This window comes from Hordeum vulgare, chromosome 5H (genome assembly GCF_904849725.1).
Source record: "Hordeum vulgare subsp. vulgare chromosome 5H, MorexV3_pseudomolecules_assembly, whole genome shotgun sequence".
Lineage (NCBI taxonomy): Eukaryota > Viridiplantae > Streptophyta > Magnoliopsida > Poales > Poaceae > Hordeum > Hordeum vulgare.
In genome coordinates this window covers 576,784,226-576,798,865 of record NC_058522.1, presented here as the reverse complement: position 1 = coordinate 576,798,865, position 14,640 = coordinate 576,784,226, and positions in this window count along the sequence as shown.

Sequence of the window (14,640 nt, the reverse complement as noted above, 5' to 3'; positions counted from 1 at the left end):
GCAGAAGTGGTCGAAGCCAAAGGCCTGGTTCAATCTTGGAAGGCCAACTATGAGGGAAATTATCTTGTGGGTCAAAATGCACTTGATGTTCCCCGATGGGTATGCAACGAATCTAAAGAGGGGAGCGAGTCTTGAAAAATTAAAAATCTTTGGTCTCAAGAGTCATGATTGACACATATGGCTAGAGCGGGTAATGCCGGTGATGTTACGTGGCTTTATTCCTGAGGATGAATGGCTAGTACTGGTGGAGCTGAGCTATTTCTTCCGTGTTCTTTGTGCGAAAGAATTGTCGCCTGGCGTGGTAGAAGACATGGAGGAGTTTGCACCGGAGTTGTTGTGCAAGTTAGAGAAGATCTTTCCACCGGGCTTCTTTAATCCAATGCAGCATTTGATTTTACATCTACCGACCGAGGCAAGATTGGGTGGGCCCGTGCAAGATCGTTGGTGCTATGCAACTGAGAGGATGCAGAAGACCCTTCGAGCTAAATGTAAAAATAAGCGTAGAATTGAAGCATCGATGGCTGAGGCATTCATTACTGAGGAGGCGGCAAACTTTGTGACAGCACACTACGAAGCCAAAAATCATCATTTGCATAATCCGAAGCCTCGGCACAATGATGCAGACCCTAAAAAGGTGGGTCCAACCTCAGCCTATTCAAAGGGAAGCTCGCACCAGCCGGTGCTTCGAAACCAATAACGTTGGATGTCGAAGAATGGCGGAACATTTCGTTGTATATCTTCAACAACCTAACAGAAGTGCGGCCGTACATCGAGTGAGTTCTCGGCACATTTTCCCGTAACTTGTAATTCATTTGAACTGCTCTTATTCCCGGATATTTCAAACAGTTGTTACGTCGCCAAATTCTCGGATGGAGCGGTGATCGAAAATGATTCCGTCGAAGAGTATGAGCTTCTGTCAAAGACAGGAGGCGGCTATCCCGGTTTCATCTCTTGGTTCAAACAAACGGTAATTATCAATAATGGACCATTTCATTTCTTTGTCTAACTTGCAGCTAATGCAACAATCGTTTCTTATTAAACTTGTAGGCTAATTCAGAGTCTATGGACGCCGAATTGAGACAAGTCGCTAATGGTTTTGACTATAAGGTCCGTTCATTTGAGAAATACAACATCAACGGGTATCTATTTCGTACCTTTGGCAAAGAGCTATCTATGCCCGATCGGAAATCTACAAATTGTGGTGTCTCTCCTATCGGCGAAGGTGTTATCGAGTATTATGGAAGAGTTGAAGCAATTTATGAACTTCAATTCTATGGTGAAAACCCACCGAACGTCGTAGTCTTCAAATGTTATTGGTTCCAGCCGAAGAAGACTAGAAGGACTCATGAACATATAGGACTAGTCGAAATCAATCCAAATACCCATTTAGATGTTCCCGATGTCTATATTACGGCTCAACAGGCGACCCAAGTTTTCTATCTACCGTGGGCATGCCAAACGGATAAGAATCTGGAAGGTTGGTATGTTGTTTATGAAGTGCCGCCGCATGTCAGACCACCTCTCCCAAATGAACAAGATTATGAACCTCACATTAACCCAGACACATATGATGGAGAATTCTTCCAAGAAACACGTCTTTCCATGAAACGTTTCAAGAACCGCCGTGCTTCACCCAAGAACATGGAAGTAGACAACGACAATGAATCCGACTCCAGCCCTGAGCCGAAACCAGAAGACCTGGAACTCGTAGAGGTTACTGATGCGGATGACCTGTCAATGCTTCAACGATTAAAGGAAGGCCTTTCACAACTTCACGTCGTTGAACCCGTCGTTGAACCCGACGAGCACGTCATTCATGAAGACATGCGTGATAGTGATGATGATGATGCATTTATTGATGATGATTATTAGTTTGTAAGATTCACAACTTAAATTATATATTTTTTAATCTTTATTATTCATGTACATATTATTATTCATGTCAGTTATTCAATTTTTTTATGTTGTACTAATTTCTTTTAATCTTTATCATGGCAGGTCACCAGGTGTGGAAAGATGGTGGGCGCTGGTCCAGATTGCTCGACGGGTTCTTCCCAGGCGCCCCGCACGAGGGGTGGTACTTCCCTTCCACCCCTATCTCTCCGTAGAGCCTTGGCAGACAGTCTGTCGACACCACCCGTGGGTTCTTCTTCGTCGGCGGCATTGCCCACTGGGAGAGGTGTTGGTCGGGTAGGGAAGAAGGGGAAGGGTACAGGGAGAGGTGGTGGCCGCGGAAGATCCAGGAGGACTGTTGAGCCGTCCTCGCCACCACCACCGGCTCATTCACCCGAGCATAGGACTACTATGGTCGACCCGTTTGCGGAGGAGGCTACGGGGACTCCGTTCCAGGAGCCTGGTGTTGACGGGCATTCATCCCATGAGACTCCGGTCCAGGAGCAGCCTCGGGTCGAGGTGCATTCGGCCCACGAGACTACGGTTCCGGAGGCTTCACCCGACGTGGAGAGGCCCGGATGGGAGACCTGGCCGGATCATACCGAGTTGCCGGATTGGACCGAGGGTCCGGGTGGCTCAGGGGGCGGGGATGGCGGGGATGAGCTTACGGATAGTGAGGGCGATGTGCAGGTGGACGGGGCCACCCTGTACAAGTGTGGTAGTACACGTCTCCCGGTTGCACCGGCTACCCGCGAGCAGAGGCCGATGATTAAACCTGAAGGAGATAGGTAAGTATATTTACTCTTTTTTTAGCTTTTGCCTTCAAGTTTGTTCAAATATCTAATGTGTTGACCTTATCATACTGCAGGAGATGGGTACACCCGCTTGGAGTCCGCAGGCCGAACTCCGTCCTTGGTGTGCTTTGCGGGACAAATTTTCCGGGGTTTGTCACGTTGCCTAGTGAGGGTCAGGTTCCTACACTAGGATTTTCCCGGGAGCACTACCAGGCTGCGCAGGCCCCGTCGGAGGAGATTATAGATGGTGTCTTGTGCCACACGAGGGCCGAGATGGTGATCAAGAGCTTTTGGGTAAATTATCCTTTTACAGAATCTAAAATTAACAATATAGCTAATTATTGTACTAATCGGTGTTTTCACGTTTGATTGCAAGCCTTCTATAGGTGTGAGGATGGGTATGAGGAGGAGGCGGCCAGGGTTCTCGAGGCCGAGTGTAGGCGGTTACTACAACTTGCGCCACGAGGCTCGGCCGCGGGCTATTCGAGATTACTACGCCACACGTGGTATTAAGAAGCAGAAGAAGGATTGCCGCGGAAAGTTTCTGAAGAAGGAGCAATACATGAAGGTAATTACCTATTTTTAAGTCCTTCTACGTAGTTTTCTTGATTTCATTCATAGGTGTAGCGCCCAAAAATCTTTCTAATAACTTACAGGTGCCCCCGAGATGGTGTGCGGATAAGATGGATTGTTGGGAGGCGTTGGTTGATGAGTGGTGCATAGGCAGCTGGCGAGCCGTCCACGAGAATGCGAAGGATCGGCGTAGCCAAGTGGTTGGTGGGCCACACCATCAAGGCAGCGCCAACTTACTTCAGTTCGGATGAAACTGGGTATGTGATTTTCTTCATGATTCATGCAATTCATTCTTCATGCTAATATTTTGTTCCTCTCTTTTAGGCGCATCACAATAAGACGGAGATGCCACACTTGTACGACCTTTATGGCATGGCCCATACTGCCTCGTACAAGAAGGCGAAGGTATTCTCTGAGTCTGACCTGGATGATCCCAATAACTTCACCAACATATCATCCCACCAGAAGCTCGTGGCATACAGGGACGCGGGGAAGGCTACGAAAGGGGATGACTTGAACCCTAGCGAGGAACCTTTGGATCCAGAGCTGGTGATGATATCTGGTGGCGGGAGGCCCCATGGCTCGATAGCCATTGGAGATGGGATAATAAGTTGTCCACTCACTCTCCCGGAGATCAAGGCGCGCCAGTCGAGCAGCTGTCCTGAGATAATGCGTCGTCCACGGCCAGTCGATCTTGCCATCGAGGTTAGCCAGTCGATCTTGCCATCGAGGTTAGTTGTACGGACTAAGAACACTTTCATCCATTTCATTATGTGTGTCACCATAGATCATTACTCTGGTAACGAGGAATGGTGTTTCAGGCTGCTCTTCGGAAAGAGAGATTGGCAAACCAGGCTGCTCTTGAGAAAGAGAGATTGGCAAGCCAGGGTGCTCTTGAGAAAGAGAGATTGGCAAGTCAGGCTGCTCTTGATGAGAGGGACCAGACCACGGCACGATTGATTGAGGAGGAGAGGTCCCGGAATGAGGCGGGTCAACGGGCCCTGTACGAGCTTTTTGTGGTAAGTTTTTTTCACATTAGCCAAATCATGTGTGTAATGTCTGTTTCATTACTAACTAATACGACCCACTCTTCAGGGTCTATGCGAGAAGAGCGGTCAAGTCCCTCCACCGATGCCCGTCTTCTCTTCGATTGGCACGGTGAGTTTCATTATAAACTAGTATTAATAATTGAGTGTCATCATACTAACTGAGACATTGCAAAATATCTATTGTGCATAATAACTCCTGAGCGGCATCGCACGACCCTTCTCTAGGTGTTTCTCCTCCTTGATGACCACTACGGTAAGTTTCTCTTCTCCTCTTTCATATTCTCCTTGCCTTAATTTCCCCAACAATGACATAATTAGCCCATTTAGCTCCAAAAATACATAGTTAGATAATTTAGCTCCAAGAAGAGGAGAAGAAATAGGAAAAATGAAAAGAAAGAAGAAGAAGAAGAAGAGAAGAAGTAGGAGGAGGAGGAGGAGAAGGCCAAGGACCTTCTAGTCCTTCTCCTCCTCCTCCTCCTTCTCCTCCTTCTTATTTATTTCTTCTTCTTCTCTTCCTCCTCCTCTTTCTTCTCCTCTTTCATATTCTCCTTGCCTTAATTTCCCCCAACAATGACATAATTAGCCCATTTAGCTCCAAAATGCCATAATAAGCTCAAAATGGCATAAGAACCTTGGTTAGCTCATTAATATTATATACTTAGCTTGTTTTCCTCTAAAATGAGATAATTAGCCCATTTAGCTCCAAAAAGACATAGTTAGCTAATTTAGCTCCAAGAAGAGGAGAAGAGGAGAAGAAATAGGAAAAATGAAAAGAAAGAAGAAGAAGAAGAAGAGAAGAAGGAGAAGGAGGAGGAGAAGGAGGAGAAGGCCAAGGACCTTCTAGTCCTTCTCCTCCTCCTCCTCCTTCTCCTCCTTCTTCTTTATTTCTTCTTCTTCTCCTACCCCTCCTCTTTCTTCTCCTATTTCATATTCTCCTTGCCTTAATTTCCCCAACAATGACATAATTAGCCCATTTAGCTCCAAAATGCCATAATAAGCTCAAAATGGCATAAGAACCTTGGTTAGCTCATTAATATTATATACTTAGCTTGTTTTCCTCTAAAATGGGATAATTAGCCCATTTAGCTCCAAAAAGACATAGTTAGCTAATTTAGCTCCAAGAAGAGGAGAAGAGGAGAAATGAAAAGGAAGGACAAAAAGAAGAAGAGAAAGAGAAGAGAAGGAGAAGGAGAAGAAGGAGGAGGAGAAGAAGGAGAAGGAGGAGGAGGAGAAGGAGGAGAAGGCCAAGGACCTTCTAGTCCTTCTCCTCCTCCTCCTCCTTCTCCTCCTTCTTCTTTATTTCTTCTTCTTTCCTCCTCCTCCTCTTTCTTCTCCTATTTCATATTCTCCTTGCCTTAATTTCCCCAACAATGACATAATTAGCCCATTTAGCTCCAAAATGCCATAATAAGCTCAAAATGGCATAAGAACCTTGGTTAGCTCATTAATATTATATACTTAGCTTGTTTTCCTCTAAAATGAGATAATTAGCCCATTTAGCTCCAAAAAGACATAGTTAGCTAATTTAGTTCCAAGAAGAGGAGAAGAGTAGAAGAAATAGGAAAAATGAAAAGAAAGAAGAAGAAGAAGAAGAAGAGAAGAAGGAGAAGGAGGAGGAGGAGGAGAAGGAGGAGAAGGCCAAGGACCTTCTAGTCCTTCTCCTCCTCCTCCTCCTCCTTCTGCTCCTTCTTCTTTATTTCTTATTCTTCTTCTCCTCCTCCTCTTTCTTCTCCTATTTCATATTCTCCTTGCCTTAATTTCCCCAACAATGACATAATTAGCCGACTTAGCTCCAAAATGCCATAATAAGCTCAAAATGGCATAAGAACCTTGGTTATCTCATTAATATTATATACTTAGCTTGTTTTCCTCTAAAATGGGGGTAATTAGCCCACTTAGCTCCAAAAAGACATAGTTAGCTAATTTAGCTCCAAGAGGAGGAGAAGAGGAGAAGAAATAGGAAAAATAAAAAGAAAGAAAGAAGAAGAAGAAGAAGAGAAGGAGGAGGAGAAGGAGGAGAAGGCCAAGGACCTTCTAGTCCTTCTCCTCCTTCTCCTCCTTCTTCTTTATTTATTCTTATTTTCCTCCTCCTCCTCTTTCTTCTCCTCTTTCATATTCTCCTTGCCTTAATTTCCCCAACAATGATATAATTAGCCAATTTAGCTCCTAAAAGAGATTATAAGCTCAAAATGGCATAAGAACCTTGGTTAGCTCATTAATATTATATACCTAGCTTGTTTTCCTCTATAATGACATAATTAGCCCATTTTGCTCCAAAAAGACATAGTTAGCTAATTTAGCTCCAAGAAGAGGAGAAGAGGAGAAATGAAAAGAAGGAAGAAGAAGAAGAAGAAGAGAAGAAGAGAAGGAGAAGGAGAAGGAGAAGGAGAAGAAGAAGGAGGAGGAGGAGAAGAAGAGAAGAAGAAGGAGAAGGAGGAGAAGAAGGAGAAGGAGCCCTCCTTCTCCTTCTTCTTCTCTTCCTTCTTCTCCTTCTCCTTCTCTTATTTTTTTTCTTCTCCTCCTCCTTCTCCTTCTCATTCCCCTTCCCCTCCTCCTCCTCCTCCTCCTCCTTCTTGTTTTTGTTCTCCTTGTTCTCTTCTTCCTTCTTCTCTTTCTTATTCAATTTAGCTTATTTGTCATATATATTTTGTTGTTCTTCTTATTCTGACTTTCTTATTCCCATTTTGCAGATTAGATGTAGTACATGCATGGAAGCTGGCATTGGAGTGCTTTAGTTTCCGTTTTTATTTGAGTTGATGAACAATGTGGAACTATATGTATATGTATATATGGATGAACAATATATGTGCAACTATATGTATGTATATATGGATGAAACTTTGTATGTGTTGGTTCTTTTGATATATGGGATGTACGTTGATGAACAAATGGCATTGATAAGCTTTATATGTATATCATATATGTGTTGTGACCTATTTATCATATATGTGCTATGAATTATATGTATATGTGCTGTGAAATAGAAAAAATAAACAAAAATGTGACAATATAGGCTCTTTGCCGTCTGCCAGCTGATGGCAAAGGCCTTTGCCGTCAGCTGGCTAACGGCAAAGGTGCCACGTGGCGCCCAGCTGTGCAACCTGGGCAGTAGCAGCTGGCCGTATAGTATCTTTGCCGTCTGCTTCCAGGGGGGCAGACGACAAAGAAGAGGGCACAGAGGAGGGGGGAGGGGTAGGCAGACGACAAAGAGTGGAGGGGGGAGTAGGAGGAGGCACACGGCAAAGAAGAGGGGGGAGGCACACGGCAAAGAAGAGGGGGGGAGAGGGGTAGGCAGACGGCAAAGCCTCTGTTAGCCCTAACGGAGGCAACGCCTGTCGGCTGTCGTCTCGATCACTTTGCCGACTGCTCCTATGAAAAGCTGACGGCAAAGCTCTTTGACGTCCGCTTTGAGGAGACAGACGGCAAAGAAGGTACGATGCCGTCGTAGGCTGATGCAGAAATTCTGCCGGCCGTGAGATTCTTTGTCGTCTGTGATATTCTCTTTGCCGTTCGGGATTTACTCTTTGCTGTCTGTGATGGCAGACGGCAAAGAAGCTGATTCATGTAGTGATCCGTATAATTCTGGCAGCGTAGGCGGCGGTGTTCGAGCTTCGACAGTCTTCTGGTGGCGTTGGTGGCGGTGATTCGTTCGAGCATAGATTAGCCGAGCAGGAGTGGTTGATCGAACACAATGTTTGATCGATAAAATTCCATGTCCTAGCGCTGATCTGTATGCTTTTGGAGGCGTGGATCTAGGCGGCGGTAGGATCTAAGTCTCTGGAAGGGTTGCGGTAGAACCGTGGTAAAATTCCTCACCAGGGCTTAGATCAAGGAGATGGGTCGTAAAGGAAATATAGATGAGGCTGATGTGCATGATCTTTTATCTTTGAGAGATGAGTTTGGCAACCTGCAAAAGGATAATTCTGCTCTGAGAGCAGATGTGTCAAAACTGCAGGCTGACATGCACTCCATAGATGCTAAGCAAGGTGACATTTCTCTGCATGTGGGTAGCATAGAAAAGGCTGTGTTAGATCTCAGTAAGCAATTATCTAGTATCAGTCTAGTGTTACAAAACATCATTCCACCTGTGGGACAGCTGTGGGTACTGCTAATTAAGCTAGCTCTAGTCAGATAGTGCGCTCCCCTACCCTGCATCAGGAAAATGTGCAAGAGCAGCAAATCAGAAATGAACTGTTAAGGAAAACAATTGGAGTTAGAGAAACAGAAAACAAAACAGTTTGAAGAGATCCAAACACAAAACTTACCTCCCTTGAAAGTGCAGAGACAGCCTGTTCCTCCTGGTTATGATAACCATCAGAGGAATGAGAATGCCAGTGCTATGGGTACTCCTGTAACAGCAAGAGATGGTGGCTAGACACATGTTTTCAACATATTTTATCAGGGAAACAGAGATAGACAGATGTGAGAGGGTTACTATAGAACTTATGAATAGGACATGCAAGCTCAATTCATGAAATCCTTAACAAAAGGTCCTAAAATGGAATTTCCAAAGTTTGATGGAACGGACCCTGTTGGATGGATCAGACAATGCAACAAATACTTTCAGATGTCTGCAACTCCAGAAGAATACAAGGTCTCACTAGCTCAGCTGTACATTGTGGGAGATGCTGATACTTGGCTCAGAAGATCTGGCATTTTGAAGAAACAATTGAACTGGAAACAATTTGGTGCTGAGTTAGTTAAAAGATTCTCTGAACGGGGATCTTATGATCTGACAGAAAAATTTAATTCTGCCAAGCAAGGAAGTAGTACTGTTGTTGAATATACTAAACTGTTTGAAGATCTAATGGCTGATGTCCAAGAAGAAAACCCTGACTTGAATGAACTATGGTTTGTGAGATGCTTTGTGAATGGATTGAGGGATGGCATTAAATTTCAAGTCAGACTTTGAAGGCCACATACTCTCACTGATGCATACTGGTTAGCCAGAGATGTTGAACCTTGTCATCCTCCTGTTTCAACCCGGGCAAAGAAAAACAATGTGCCTTATTCGAACTTCTACAACAGGCCTACTACAAAGCAGTGTTGTGGGAAGACAAGTATCTAATATTTCAGTGGCCAATGTTACACCAAATCCACCAAAATCAAATGAGAATTATCAAAAGATTAGGAAACTTGGAGAGTGCTGGAGATGTGGAGATAAATGGGTTCATGGACACAAATGCAAACTAGTTCCTAATCTACACATGATGCAACAAGAGGCAGAAGAACAAATAGCACAAGAGATGGAAGAGAATTTCAATCAGGAACAACCTGAAGTTGTTTCAGAAGGAGAACAAGCCCTGTTCATATCTTCTTTTGCTATGGGACACCAACTTATTGTGCCTACACCTATAGTCACTATCCACATCAATGGAAAAAAGAGACGTGGCTCTACTTGACTCTCGTAGTACACCTTCCTTCTTAAATCAGGACTTTGCAGTTAAAGCAAACTGTCAGCTAATACCAGTAAAACCAAGACTGATAGTTGTGGCAGGAGGGGGCACACTAGTGTCTGAAGCAGTAATACCAAAATGTACATTCCAATTAGGCAAGTTGAAGTTACAACACAGCTTCAGATCTATATCTCTACCTAGTCATGATGCTATACTAGGTTATGATTGGTTTACAGCTGTGAGTCCAGTAGCATTTTATATACCCAAACAGCTATTCAGCTTTACAGTACAAGGACAACAAACAATTACTACTGCCATGTTTACTAATGCTGAAAGTCCGAAAGAAGTAAAAGTAGAGAAAATGGATAAGTTGCTAGATAAAGGAGTGGAAGTGTTCCTAGTGCAAATCAACAACATTATGATGAATGCACCTGAGGGTTGCAAAACTCCTCCTCAAGTACAGAAACTACTTTTGGAATATGCTGATCTTTTTGAAGAACCAAAGAGTCTTCCACCTCACAGGGCTTTGGACCATACCATCCCATTAATACCAGGTGCTACTCCTCTTCAAGTAAGACCCTATAGAGTTCCACATCATCAGAAACAGGAAATGGAAGATCAAATCAAAAAGCTGTTAGCTGCTCATTTTATCAGGCACAGTCAGAGTTCTTATGCAGCTCCTGTTATATTGGTAAAGAAAAAGTATGGTTCAATGAGACTTTGCACTGATTTCAGAAGATTAAATTCTTTGACAGTTAAAAATAAGTTCCCAATTCCTGTCATTGAAGATTTATTGGATGAATTACATGGAGCTACTTATTTTTCTAAACTGGATTTGAGGTCTGGATATCATCAAATAATAATGAATCCTGAGGATATACCAAAAACTGCCTTTAGAACTTTTTTAGGACATTTTGAGTACTTAGTCATGCCTTTTGAGTTGTCCAATGCACCTGGTACATTTCAGGAATTAATGAACACCATATTTGCACCTCATCTGAGAAAGTTTGTGCTCGTGTTCTTTGATGATATATGGATCTTCAGTAAGAATCTCAAAGAACACTTGGAGCATATCAAAATAGTGTTGGAAACATTGAAAACACATAGCGTGTTTGCTTAGTTGTCAAAGTGTGTGTTTGCTGCTCAACAAGTGGAATACTTGGGACATGTCATCTCTGCTGAAGGGGTAGCAACAGATCCCAAGAAAATATATGCAATTGCTGAATGGCCTATTCCTGATACAATGACTAAACTAAGAAGTTTCTTGGGATTGGCAGGATATTACAGAAGATTCATCAAAGGGTATGGAATGATTTGCAGACCCCTTCATGATGTGTTAAAGAAAGGAAAATTTTCCTCGCAAGCAGCTCAAGATACAACTTTCAGACAATTGCAAGCAGCTTTAATATTTGCTCCAGTACTAACACTACCAGATTTCAACAAACCATTTGTCCTAGAAACTGATGCTTCAGGAAAAGGAATAGGAGCTATTTTAATGCAAGAAGGCAGACCAATCTCTTACTATAGCTCTGCTCTTTGCCCTAGAAATGTTGCTCTATCAACTTATGAAAAGGAAGCTCTAGCTATTTTGGAAGCCCTTAAAAGATGGAGACACTATCTGCTGGGCAATGATCTGACAATCAAGACTGATCAACAATCACTGAAGTTCATCACTGATCAAAAGTTAACTGATGGCATACAACATAAATTGATGATGAAATTGTTAGAATTCAACTTCACCATTCAATATAAGAAAGGAGTTTACAACAAGGTGGCTGATGCTCTGTCTAGAGTACTTCCTGGCTGTATGGCAATATGAGTAGCCACTCCTACTTGGGCAGAAGAATTAGTGGAAAGCTATCAACAAGACAAAGACAGTAAGGTGCTATTGGAAAGATTACTGTTACAGAAAGATCAAACAGAGTCTGACTACACACTTCATTCAGGCATCATCAGGTACAAGGGCAAAATTTTGGTAGGTAACATCCATGCATTAAGGCATACTTTCAGCTTTACATAGCTCACCAGTAGGGGGGCACTCTGGGAATAGAGCCACCTATCAAAGAGTTAAGAATATATTTTATTGGCCTGGCTTAAAGAAATCAGTGGAGGATTTCATTGCTTCCTGTCCTATTTGCCAAAGGGCTAAGCATGAAAATTGTCTTCAACTAGGATTGTTAGACCCTCTACCTGTAGCAGACTTAGCTTGGCAACACATTTCCATGGATTTTGTGGAGGGATTACCAGTATCAAAAGGGTATGATGTCATTATGGTAGTGGTGGATAGATTCACTAAATATGCACATTTTATTCCATTATCACGCCCTTACACTGTTTTGAGTGTGGCCCAAGCATTTGTAGATCAAATAATCAGGTTACATGGCCCTCCCAAGCTGATCATATCAGATAGGGACAGGATATTCACCAGCAAACTTTGGAAGGATATTTTTGCTGCATTGAAAGTGGAATTGAGATACAGTACAACTTACCATCCCCAAACTGATGGACAAACAGAGAGGATCAACCAATGTTTAGAAACATATCTCAGATGCACGACTACTACTGCTCCTAGTAAATGGTTTTCATGGCTGTCTTTAGCAGAATTCTGGTACAATTCCACATATCATACAAGCTTAAAAATGCCTCCATTTCAAGCATTATATGGTTATCCTCCCCCAATGATAAATGAACTAGCCATACATGGACCAGATGATGAGGAAGCATAGAATTTTCTTAGAGTTAAGCAACAGATGTTGGAACAACTCAGACACAATCTAGTGGTGGCCCAGAATAGGATGAAGAAATATGTTGATTTAAAAAGAGTGGAAATATCTTTTCAAGTAGGAGATCTGGTCTATTTGAAAATGGCACCTTATAAATTGGCAACATTTGGTTTCAGAGGAGCTCTCAAACTACAGAACAAATTTTATGGTCCTTTTATTATCATACAAAAGATTGGCAAATCTGCTTACAAATTACAATTTCCAGAGCATGTCAAGATTCACCCAGTATTCCATGTTAGCCAGCTCAAGAAACATGTGGGAAATCACTCGATCCCTAGTCCTAATCTCCCAATGGTGAATGCAGATGGTACTGTCAAGATTGGCCCTGGTGGAGTTCTTCAGGTACGACAAGTATGTTGGAATTATGCCCTAGAGGCAATAATAAATGTATAGTTATTATTATAATTCCTGTATCAAGATAATAGTTTATTATCCATGCTATAATTGTATTGAATGAAGACTCATTTACATGTGTGGATACATAGACAAAACACCGTCCCTAGCATGCCTCTAGTTGGCTAGCCAGTTGATCGATGATAGTCAGTGTCTTCTGATTATGAACAAGGTGTTGTTGCTTGATAACTGGATCACGTCATTAGGAGAATCACGTGATGGACTAGACCCAAACTAATAGACGTAGCATGTTGATCGTGTCATTTTGTTGCTACTGTTTTCTGCGTGTCAAGTATTTATTCCTATGACCATGAGATCATATAACTCACTGACACCGGAGGAATGCTTTGTGTGTATCAAACGTTGCAACGTAACTGGGTGACTATAAAGATGCTCTACAGGTATCTCCGAAGGTGTTAGTTGAGTTAGTATGGATCAAGACTGGGATTTGTCACTCCGTGTGACGGAGAGGTATCTCGGGGCCCACTCGGTAATACAACATCACACACAAGCCTTGCAAGCAATGTAACTTAGTGTAAGTTGCGGGATCTTGTATTACGGAATGAGTAAAGAGACTTGCCGGTAAACGAGATTGAAATAGGTATACGAATACTGACGATCGAATCTCGGGCAAGTAACATACCGAAGGACAAAGGGAATGACATACGGGATTATACGAATCCTTGGCACTGAGGTTCAAACGATAAAGATCTTCGTGGAATATGTAGGATCCAATATGGGCATCCAGGTCCCGCTATTGGATATTGACCGAGGAGTCTCTCGGGTCATGTCTACATAGTTCTCGAACCCGCAGGGTCTGCACACTTAAGGTTCGACGTTGTTTTATGCGTATTTGAGTTATATGGTTGGTTACCGAATGTTGTTCGGAGTCCCGGATGAGATCACGGACGTCACGAGGGTTTCCGGAATGGTCCGGAAACGAAGATTGATATATAGGATGACCTCATTTGATTACCGGAAGGTTTTCGGAGTTACCGGGAATGTACCGGGAATGACGAATGGGTTCCGGGAGTTCACCGGAGGGGGGCAACCCACTCCGGGGAAGCCCATAGGATTTTGGGGGACACACCAGCCCTTAGTGGGCTGGTGGGACAGCCCCAAGGGAGCCTATGCGCCAAGATAAGAAAATCAAAGGAAAAGAAAAAAAAAGGGGGAAGAAGTGGGAAGGGAGGGGGACTCCTCCCACCAAACCAAGTCCAACTCGGTTTGGGGGGGGAGTCCTCCCCCCCTTGGCTCGGCCGACCCCTTGGGAGTCCCTTGGACCCCAAGGCAAGGTCCCCCTCCCTCCTCCTATATATATGGGGCTTTTAGGGCAGATTTGAGACGACTTTCTCACGGCTGCCCGACCACATACCTCCATAGTTTTTCCTCTAGATCGTGTTTTTGCGGAGCTCGGGCGGAGCCCTGCTGAGACAAGATCATCACCAACCTCCGGAGCGCCGTCACGTTGCCGGAGAACTCTTCTACCTCTCCGTCTCTCTTGCTGGATCAAGAAGGCCGAGATCATCGTCGAGCTGTACGTGTGCTGAACGCGGAGGTGCCGTCCGTTCGGTACTAGATCGTGGGACTGATCGCGGGATTGTTCGCGGGGCAGATCGAGGGACGTGAGGACGTTCCACTACATCAACCGCGTTCTCTAACGCTTCTGCTGTACGATCTACAAGGGTACGTAGATCACTCATCCCCTCTCGTAGATGGACATCACCATGATAGGTCTTCGTGCGCGTAGGAAAATTTT